At 41.1% G+C, this 10,283-nt stretch overlaps 1 protein-coding gene across 1 annotated transcript in view; it reads left to right on the top strand.

Moving 5' to 3' along the window:
* The first annotated feature begins 290 nt into the window (after positions 1-290).
* LOC104855749 (aldo-keto reductase family 1 member C4) overlaps positions 291-10,283 on the top strand; it is a 33,823-nt gene continuing 23,830 nt past the window's right edge. Inside the window, exon 1 of the mRNA XM_010614709.3 lies at positions 291-581. The gene's annotated coding sequence lies outside the window, so the exon portion shown is untranslated. The remainder of the gene's footprint in view (positions 582-10,283) is intronic.

The following is a 10,283-nucleotide window of genomic DNA, read 5'->3' as shown; positions in this document are numbered from 1 at the left end:
TTCATTTTCAGCTGAATACACATCTGCTGTGTGACCCCCCACCCCACATTCTTAACTGCATGATCTGCTTGTGTAACCTCGCTTGCTCAATCCTGTTGCCTGGGTCAAACAGCTTCAAGGTTAACTGTAGAGCCTTGTCTGATAGAGGGCAAATGGACAAACACCACCTGCACACAAGATGAGAAGCCCAGCCCAGGGATTCATCCTTGTAACAAGCCCAAAGTCGCATGCTTGTTCAACCTTATAGTAACCCCCTGCTTTTCCCTGATTTGGGGCTCCACCCCCTCTGAGAGTGAGGTCTAAGTGAGTGAATAAACTTCTAGTCCTCTGGATTTTCTGTCTCTGTGCCAGTAATTCTCATTTGGTCTAACATTTTTTTAGGCCCCAGTGAGATTACCAGATCTCAGAGACAGACTGAGGGTGACTTGCCTCACTCCTGGGCTTCCCTGGGCATCAAGATTGGCTCAGGACAGCCTCCCTGGCATCTTGTTCAGGGCCCCAAGAGCTTGCCGCCAGTGGAGGAGGATTCGAGGAGACCCTCAGTGGTCTGAGAGAAGTTTATCAGGAAGACTCCTCTAGAGGTAAGAATCTTATGAGTCTCAGAAAATGATCCTCTGGTGGGTAGGAGGAAAGTCTGACACGATGGTCATTCCCCTACCCAGGGCCTCTCTGCAATGGCAGGAGGTTCTCTGGTCTGTGTCAGGAGGGATTTACTTGGTGGAAATATTTGTCCATTTGTTTTGTCCTGTTTGTCTACTTGCTATGTGTGCCAATTGCCTTCACAGAGATAAGGCCTTCAACTATGGGATCCGGTCAATCTAAACCTAATAATCCTCTTGAATGTGTTCTACAAAATTTTAACAAAGTTTCTACCCCACAGAAGGCTGACGAGTATGGAGTTAAGTTTTCTAAGAGTACCCTTGGCACCCTCTGTCAGCTTGAGTGGCCATCCTTTGGTCTCGGCTGGCTGACCATGGGTTCTTCAATCTCCACCTTTACAGAGATTTCTGGCACCCAGTCACTGGCAATGGTGGCGCCACCCTGACCAATTTCCTTACATTGATATTTGGGTAGATTTGGTTGAGGAGCCTCCTCAATGGGTAAATCTTTGTCCTTCTCCATGATTGAAGGTCCAACTATCCAAACCCCCCGTTGGTCCCTGCATCACATTTATGTGGCCAGAACCTCCCAGAAAGTTCTTCAGACTACTCCTGAGGACAATGGGAGCTTTCGGCCATGACCTCTGCCCTACAATGACACAGAGGAAGAGGAGGCACAGAGAGCTCTGTCAGATTTCACCTTGAGAGCCAGAGAATCACCCTCAGCACCTGAGGGCCCCATATCTCCACATCATACTAGGTCAGGTCTTACGAAAGTTAAGTTTCCCTTTGTACACTAATTTTGATTTTCCCTTTGCCCAGAGAGGGAAAATATTCTTTAAATGCTGAGATACTAATTATGAGGTTTAACTATTCCTGGAAACGGGGACAAAGAGAAAAAAGTTGGTTTCTAGTCAGTAATCTTTCTTATGATTTTAAGAAACCAGAAGAGATAGTGGTCTTTACATAACATGAAAATATGAGCCAAAATTTGCCAGTCCTCTTTTCTAATTAAAATAAAAGAATGTCTAATTTCCAGCAGAACAATTCTTTATTGAAAGGATTGCAGAGTAACTCCTAATGTGAGGATTCTTTCTAAGTGCAGTACTGGTCCATAAATATTCATCTACAAAGAAATGGAGATGTTACAGACACTAGATGAGCAATGAGAAAAAAAGAAAGAAAATGTCTTTTGTAATCTAAAGACTCTTTTGAAAGATGTCATGTCACCTAGGGAATTTGATTTGTCAGTTCCTAAATCTTACATGGAGACTGACTAACCCTCTATTTCATAAATAATTTATGACAGTAATGATTTGTGAGACATCTTGGAAGCATGTTTTCTAAAGATGGACACCTCAAAATGACATTGACCACATAACACCAGTATTTGGTATTATCCAACAAAACTTTATTTAGGTCCTGGCAGCAGAGGCTGTGCACTGCAGCGGGAACATGAAAGTAGACCATGGGAAGCTGGGTCCATGCATATTGACTGCCTTCAAAGGCAAGGCAAACTGGGCAACATCATTTTCATGTAGGTAATGAGTACAATGTGTCACATTATACACACTGGGCACACACTGAAACCTCAGACAAACCAGAGCAGTGAGTGAGTGTGGGCAGCGAAGAAACGAATCAGGAGGAATTTTATCATTAGATATTTGTCTAAAAACCCTGCAGCAATAATAGGAAAAACCAGACATGAGGATGAAGAAAAGTGGCTAATAAATTACAAAAAGAGGTGGGAAACTGTTCTGCCTCAGAAGACAAATGAAGAAATTGTTCCAAGAAGAGTGATGTTCAGGAAGGTTGCAGATTGAAACCCCCAGAACAGCAGGAGCTTGTCTCTTATTCTTCCTAACAAACATGCACTGGGTCTTTCCCTGCTGCTGCTTTGTGGACTTCAACCTTCATTGCCCAAAACAAGGCCCTAGACTATGAGGGAGCTGGTTACAGTAGGCAGAGTAGAGTGACTCATGACTTCTTCCATCATAGCTGGTTTTGAGTAGGTAGAGGTCCTCAGTTGGAAGTGCTTACATTGGCTTCAGCTTGGTGGCAGACAAGAATGAAGATACGAAGCTAGGAAGAACCAGAAAAGAGGGTAAGGAAAAGTGTCTAGTAATGAACATGACAAACTGGGAAACTGCTCTGCCCGAAAGTCAAAGTGTTTTCAGGAGACAAGAGGGATAGAGAAAAGTGCTGAATTCTGAGTTGCTCATCTGGGCTCCACAACATCTCCAAAGCCATGGATGGGACATAGCTTCTGTTAGATGTTGAAGAATCTGTTGGAATTTAGCCAGTGAAGTAATATATTTTAGTAAGGCATCTGTTTCTCTATGAAAGAGAAAATCACTAGTGAGAAAAGGACATTCATAAAGCATTTCGAATGGACTGAGGCCTAGAAGTTGAGTTGTATTTCTTATTTTGATAAGAATTAAAGGTAGTAAGTGAGGACACTGTGGGTGGTTCTTCTGAGTCATTTTGCAAAATGATTGCCATTCATTTTTTTCTGACTTTCCTGATGATTGTGGCCTCAGGCACAATGAAGGTGATAAAAAACGCCCAGTGCCTGAGAGATGCCCGGCATAACTGTCACTTTAAAGAAGGGCCATTATCCCTCTACCAGCTTTTAGGAAGTCCAAACCTGGGGATGATTTCTGAGACCAAAACCTTTACTAACTCTTGTGCCTTTTCAGAAAAACTGTTCACCCATTTTGTGAAAGTAGTTTCCCAGACAAGTAAGCACACACCTAAAGTCTAGTCGCCAATCCTCTCCAGGGTATTTGCCATGTCTCTGTGTACCTGAAGGAGCTATGGTCTAATTTAGAGGATTGTTCTTTTGATAGAGCTCACATGTCTTAACTATATGTTGTATTGTCTGAGAAAGCCCCTTTCCTATGAATAATTTTGAAGCTACATGCTGTGTCTTGTCTCACTCCAAATGAAAGTTTTGAAGTAATGACTTAATAACTTTCCATTGACTAGCACCAGGAAGGAACAATTTACTATTATCTGATTGTAACCATCCTGAGGAGAGAAACTGATGTCCTTGGGAGAAAAACCACTCAAATTTTGGCTGAGAATATTTGATTCGAATATGTTCAAGGGTGCCTTCCCAAATCAGCATAAATAGTGACTTTTTGTCCCTTACTTAGTTGTAAGGCCCTGGTCAGAGCTATGAATTATGAGTTCTGGTAACTGAGCACTAGGCCCAGGAGCAAGCGAGGAACTCTCAAGTGTCTGATGAAGACTCACTATTGCATACCCTGCCTTTCTTTTGCCATTTTTTTAATGAAGGAACTGCCATCAAAGAAAAGTCAAATCAGGGTAAGTTAGGGCTGTGTCTAACAAGTTTTCTCTGACTGCACATGTGTAGAAAGTTACTTGTTCACAATCATGTCTTTCAGCCTCAATTTCCTCCTTTTCTGGTAGAAAAGTGGCAGGGTTTAAGGAGAAACATGTCTTTATTGGAGTATCTGGTTATTCTAGAAGTAGAGCCTGGTACTTAAAGATATGGTTGTCTGATAGCCATAGGCTCCCTTTGCAGGAAAGAAGTCTTGCCACATTGTGACGTATGCATATAATTAGATCTTTGTCTAAAGTCAGCTGAGATGCCTCTGGCACTAGGAGAGTTACTGCAGCTACATCTCTGAGGCACACAGGCCATCCCTTGGCTACACTATCCAACTCATGACTCACATACCCTACAGGCTGTCGAGTGGGTCTCTGACCCTGTGTAAGCACTCCCAAAGCTGTGCCTTGCCTTTCATCAGCATGTGAAGTGAACAGGGGCACTTAGAAGTGCTTGTTGGAGCTTCTGAAATTCAGTCTGGGAATCAGGTTCCCAGGTTAAAATATTAGTGTCTGTCTTTTGGGCTTCCTTTATAAGCGGATAAAGGTGTCCCACTATTTCACCATATCCTACCATCCAAAGGTGACACAAGTCTGTAATTCCTTGGAATTCCCTTAGCTGCTGTAGAGTCTTGGGCTGTGGGAAGGAAATCATTGGTTTACTTCTCCCTTCCCCTAGTCTTCAGGTTCCTTTAGATATAATAAGGCCCAAATATTTTACCTCAAGGTTGTAAAGTTGTTCTTTAGGTTTGGAAATATTGTAACCCCTGTCTGATAGAAAGTTTAGCAGAGTACAGGTGCCTTGGCTAGAAAGTCCTTCTGAGGAGTCACATAACAGTGTATCATCTACATATTATAGGACCATGACCCGGGACATGCAAAACACACCACTTTGTGGGAAAACAATTGCCCAAAGAGACGAGGACTGCCTCTGAATCCCTGAGGAAGCACAGTTGACGTTAGCTGAGAGGCCAGGTCATGAGGATTTTCAACCCCCCAAAAAAAGAAAAGAAAAGGAAAAGGAACCCCCCACCCTGGGAATATGTATGTAAAGAAATGCAAAAGAAAGCATCTTTTAAATACAATACTGAGAACCAACTGTTGTCTTCCAGGATCTGAGAGAGAAGAGTGTATGGGTTATTACCATTGGGTGGATTGGCACTATTGCTGCTTCATTTATTAATCTAAAGTCCTATACCAACCTCCACTCTCCATTGGGTTTCTGAGCTCCCAATAGTGGAGTGTTGAATGGGCTACTGCAAACTTTAAGAAAACCTTGTGTTCTTAAGTGTCAATTATAGGTGATAACACTTGCTCTACTTCAGGCCTTGTAGGATATTGTCTCTGGTGAAGAAAAATAGTAGGACCTTTGAGATGTATTGGCCCTGTAGTAGCTTTTATTGCTCTGCCTATTTTACCTTTAGTTGCCCATACCTCAGGATTTATTTCTGTTTTTACAAAGGGAAAGCAGTGTACTTGACTGGGGTGCATATATATTATAGTATTTAAACAATATACAATATCTCTTCTGAGGGGAAGAACTGGACTTTCAGACACAATTAGAAAGGGTTGGGTAAAAGAGAAAGCCATCCCAGTTACAGCCCAAGGGTTGTGAGAAATAGTGCATTACCTCCTCTCCAGTGACTCCTCTCACTGATGTATGACAGCTAGGAAGGCCAGGGTTCAAAAAAAAGGACTGAGAGACATATGCCAGTGTCTAGCAATAGGCTTATTTATTTTCTCTCTGTAGTCATGAGTACCCAGGGCTCCTCTGAGGAGATGACAGTTTGGCCAGAGGAAGAAAGCAGAGAGTGACCCAGGGCCCCTGCAGTCTTGCTGAACCAGCTGGTAAAATAAGTCTGATGAGGTCTGGGGCCTTCAATTCAGGGGGCAGTCTGACTTTCATCAGTCACCTTTGCAAGTAGGGCATAGCTCAAGGGGATTCCTATTCCTATTTTTCTTAAGGTGGCTTACTTTTCAGAAGCAGTAGCAGGTGTGGTTATCAGTCATCAAACTCTTTTTGGTGCCCCAAGAATGATGCTTAGAATCTATTACTCTGAGTTGCTTCTAAGTCTGTCTCCTTCTCTCAGTTCTTCTGTTTCTTCTTCCTGGCCTCCTCCTGCTCTTGATTATGAAATACTGAGTAGGCAATTATCACTAAAGTCTAAAATGAGCTATCTGGGCCAGAAGCCATCTTTTGCAAAGTTTTTCTAATATTTGTGGCTAACTGTGTAATAGACTTATCCTTGAGAACAGCCTGTCTTTCTACCAAGTCATGAGCTAGGGATGTATGTTTTACTGATGCCTATTGTAAGTGATCTAAGGAGGCATAGGGGTGTTTTTTCTCCCCACTGAAAAGTTGATAACTCAAGATAATCGAAGAGTTTAATTTTAGTCCTTCTTAGGCCCTCAAGAATTCAAAACTGTAGATGCCTTCTATACCCTTATCCAACACAATTGGTAGGCCAGTAGGGACCCTGTGTAATGACTACTTGGGCTTTTATAGGAATTGGAAGTTCCCCTGGCTCTCTTTGTCTTGGCCCTCTGAAGTTAACAAGATGGTATTCATTGCCAACTATTGTCCCCTACAGGTCCATCTTAAATTCCCTAAGTATTTGAAATTAACAGATTAAATTTATGTTCATTGCCTAGCAGCCACAATCCACATGTTAGTAAAGCCACCCTTATCAACTTACATGTGACCTTATCAACTTACATGTGCATGAAGGAAGATAAAGGTTGGCCAAAATCTCCTTTTATTTTAGTTAGTATGTAAAGACACAAATGAAAGTTATCAACTGATTGCTATTTTCTCTATTGTAAGACAAAACAGGTGTTGCAAGTTACCTTAGCCTGGCTTCCTGAAAAAAGAGAGTGGTCTGACTATAAGGGATTTTTAAGGTGAATTCCTGACAAGTTGAAGAAAAATTCAAGGGGAGTTTTTAACTCACTAGCAGAGAGAAAAATAAAGTTCAAGCCACTGAAACATCCAAAAAATTAACAAATAGTATTCTACAAGTCCACAGTCAAAGTTCCGAAGTCCACACCATATCAGCAAAGGTATGTTTCTCCCTTACACACATAAACCATGAAGACCATGCCTGAAGAGGGAAGAAAGAGAGTGTTGGTAGTTTTTTAATCTATAATTTTTTTTTTTACACTTGTCTAGAGGTCTGTCTTACTAGTAGAGAGAGCAGTTCAAACCTGATGACACTGTTTCAGGTCACTCTGAGACAGAGGATACCTGACAATCTCTGACAGAGTTTCTCTTTCACCTCACTAAAGAGCCTATACAGGAAAGAGATATGGATGTATTCTGCTGATTACCCAGATGAATTGTTGGGAGCTAGTTTCTTCTGAGAAACCTTTGGGTATCTACCAGAGAGTTGTCCTGGCCATAACCCCTCAGTTGTCACCTCAGTTTCTACTAGTTCTATGCAATTAGAAAACTGTCCAATGGAACCCCCTTACTTCTCTGGCCAATGTTCCACCTGCCATTGGCTTCAATGAGAGTGGGGATTCACCAGAGAACAACTGGAGAAACCTGTCCTCTGCAGCTGCCCTAAGGACAATTACTAGCTGGCAGAGTAACCACTGCTCGGCATTCTATAAGGGTCAGATAAAAGCCTCAACTGTCTTTACCTGAGATGATTTCATAATAAAAGACCCATTTTATAGCATATGTAAGCATCTAAGTCCAAACACAACATATGCAAAAGAATAAAATGTAATTTTAACAAAGGACAATGAGAAACAATTAATTTGAAAAATTTAAAACATTAAACTTAAAATTAAGACAATTTTGGAGCAAATGCTGAAACAATGGCCCAGATTTGGGAAACAATACCCAGAATCTATTAAACAAGTGGGTAGGGCCTATTAAACAAAAATGAATCTATAAAACAAGAACCAGACTTATGTTACAAGCTATGAAGCAAAAGATCAAAGTTAGAACCCATGAAACAAGAGCAAACTCTTATCTCCATCCAGTAATCTCAGTGGAACCTCCAAAATGATGTAGGGGGAATAGATGTAGCTCCCAGACCTGCTAGATATCCAAAAGATGAGTTCACATTCTCTAAAATTAAAGAATGAATTCAAAGAACAGAGGTTAAGAGTAGGAAGAATTTATTGAGAAACAGAAAGGGGACCAGAAAATGGATTGTCCACCCACTCTGCTTTTCAAAGGTGTTTTAAAGAGCAAATCCATGAGGTGAGATAGGTTCAAGGTGGGACAAAACTACAGTGAACGAGTAAGATTACAAGTATGGTCACTTAGATAACGGTGATTCAAGTGTACACAAGATGGGACAAAACTATGATCAACCAATAATATTGTGACAAGTACAGTTGTTTAGGTAATATTGATTATATGGGGATCCAATGGGGGAAGCAAGTCACGTAGCAGAGATTTTTGGTAAGAGGTGGGTCAGGGATCTTTCTTGAAAAAGATGAGTTAAGACATCTCCCCACCCAGGTGATTGATACCTGTTGAGAATATCAATCACTACTATTCATCCCTAGGAAAAGCACAAGTGTCTAGTAGTTTCCCTTCTTTTATAATGTTGGCCTTCAGTGAATGCATCTTGATTGTCCTCCATGTTGGCTTCTCAATTGTCCCCTATCTTGGTTCCTCAAGGGCCAACCCTGTCTAACTGCTTATAAGATATCTAATTAATTTACCTATTTACAATAGTTTTTGTATCTTGTCAAACTGTATCTTGGAATTAAAGAATATATCCATTAATCATTTCATGACCAGGTTAAGGCTGACATTTTCTACCTAATTTTTTTTTTCAGTCCCTGGGGGATTGAACTCAGGTCCTCACACTTGTGAGTCAGGTGCCAGAACGACTGAGCCTCTTTATTTCTTCCTTCTTACCTCATTTTACTCTCTAAGACTTCAATTTCTTCTTGGTTGCAGAAACCAGACAAAGTAATAGTCTGATTTCAATAACTACTTCAGACTGAGGAAGAGTGTCCCTGGCCTGGTCAAGGACCAAAAGTCTCATCCTAATTGATCTAAAGGAGACATGGAAATACAGGTTCCATCTTTTGAGGGGCTATTATCTTTCAATAGTCTGTGGGAGGATCATATGAAACATTAGCTCACAACAATAATGAATCATACAACAGACAAGTATACCTAAAAAGTACCAATAAACTCAATGAGAGAGAGAGAGAGAAAAAAAGAATTCCAAAGCTCATTATATTAGAAAAATGAGGACTTAGGCTCACCAGAGAATATTCCAGGGAGGTAGAATGCTAGCCAGCCACTAAAGCTTATGGCAGAGTCTGACATCACATTGATTTCCAAATGTAGATCACACAATTCAGAGGGCACATATGCAGAGTTGTCAGGAATGCACACACAGTTTGTTTGATTATAATTAGTAAGACAGTCAATGTGCCACACTACATACTTAAGTCCAACTTGTGGAATAGAGATAAGGGCTAGATGATCATAGTATAGATAGATAAGCTAGGTAAAATATAGGCAGTCATACTGGGCTAGGTCTTCGAGAGAGTTGGGACAAAACTGAAACACACTACAATTGTGGCTGGTAACATATCTGTTGGAGACTGGGCCTCAAGATAAAGATAGGATGCCCAGAACTGCATACTTCCTCAAAGAACAAACACTGGCCTAACAAAGTCTAGAAAGACATAATCCACCCCAGTGGACCCACCACTTTCTAGAAGAGTCTTTGTTCTTTCCATCCACACTTATTATGTGACTTATTTCCCAATTGGACCACTATGACCTAAATGACTATATTTGTGACCTTATTGGTTGATCGTGGCTGTGGCCTATGTTGTACCCACATGGGTTTCACCCTGTAAAACTCCCCTATAGAGTGGGGTCCTCTCCTTCCTCTCAGTAGCTTACCTATCAATAACTATTTTCCTACTCTTAACCTTCATTGTTTGTAGAATTCATTCTTTAATTTTTAGAGAACAACAGCTTGGGAGATAATATTTCATATTTCATCTCCAGTATTATTTCTTATATCAATCACACCAGTAGAAAACTGATCTGGTCCACCAATACCTCAAGACTGGGAGATTGGCTGATTGATCCATGGTTTTAATCCAGCATCTTTGTATTTTAGATAAGTAAATTAGTTAGATATCTTGTAAGTAGATAGACAGGGCTGGCCCTTGAGGAGTCAACATGGAGAACAGTTAAGGAACCAGCATGGAAGACAATCAAGGCAGTCACAGAAGGCCAGCATTGTAAAAAGAAACTACTACACCCATGTGCTTCCCCTAGGGATGAATAACAGTGATTGATATTCTAAATAGGTAGCAATCACTTGGGTAGGGGAC

Source organism: Fukomys damarensis, unplaced genomic scaffold, assembly GCF_012274545.1.
Source record: "Fukomys damarensis isolate Sample0158 unplaced genomic scaffold, DMR_v1.0_HiC HiC_scaffold_37, whole genome shotgun sequence".
Taxonomy (NCBI): domain Eukaryota; kingdom Metazoa; phylum Chordata; class Mammalia; order Rodentia; family Bathyergidae; genus Fukomys; species Fukomys damarensis.
This window is presented reverse-complemented; position numbering and strand designations above follow the sequence as displayed.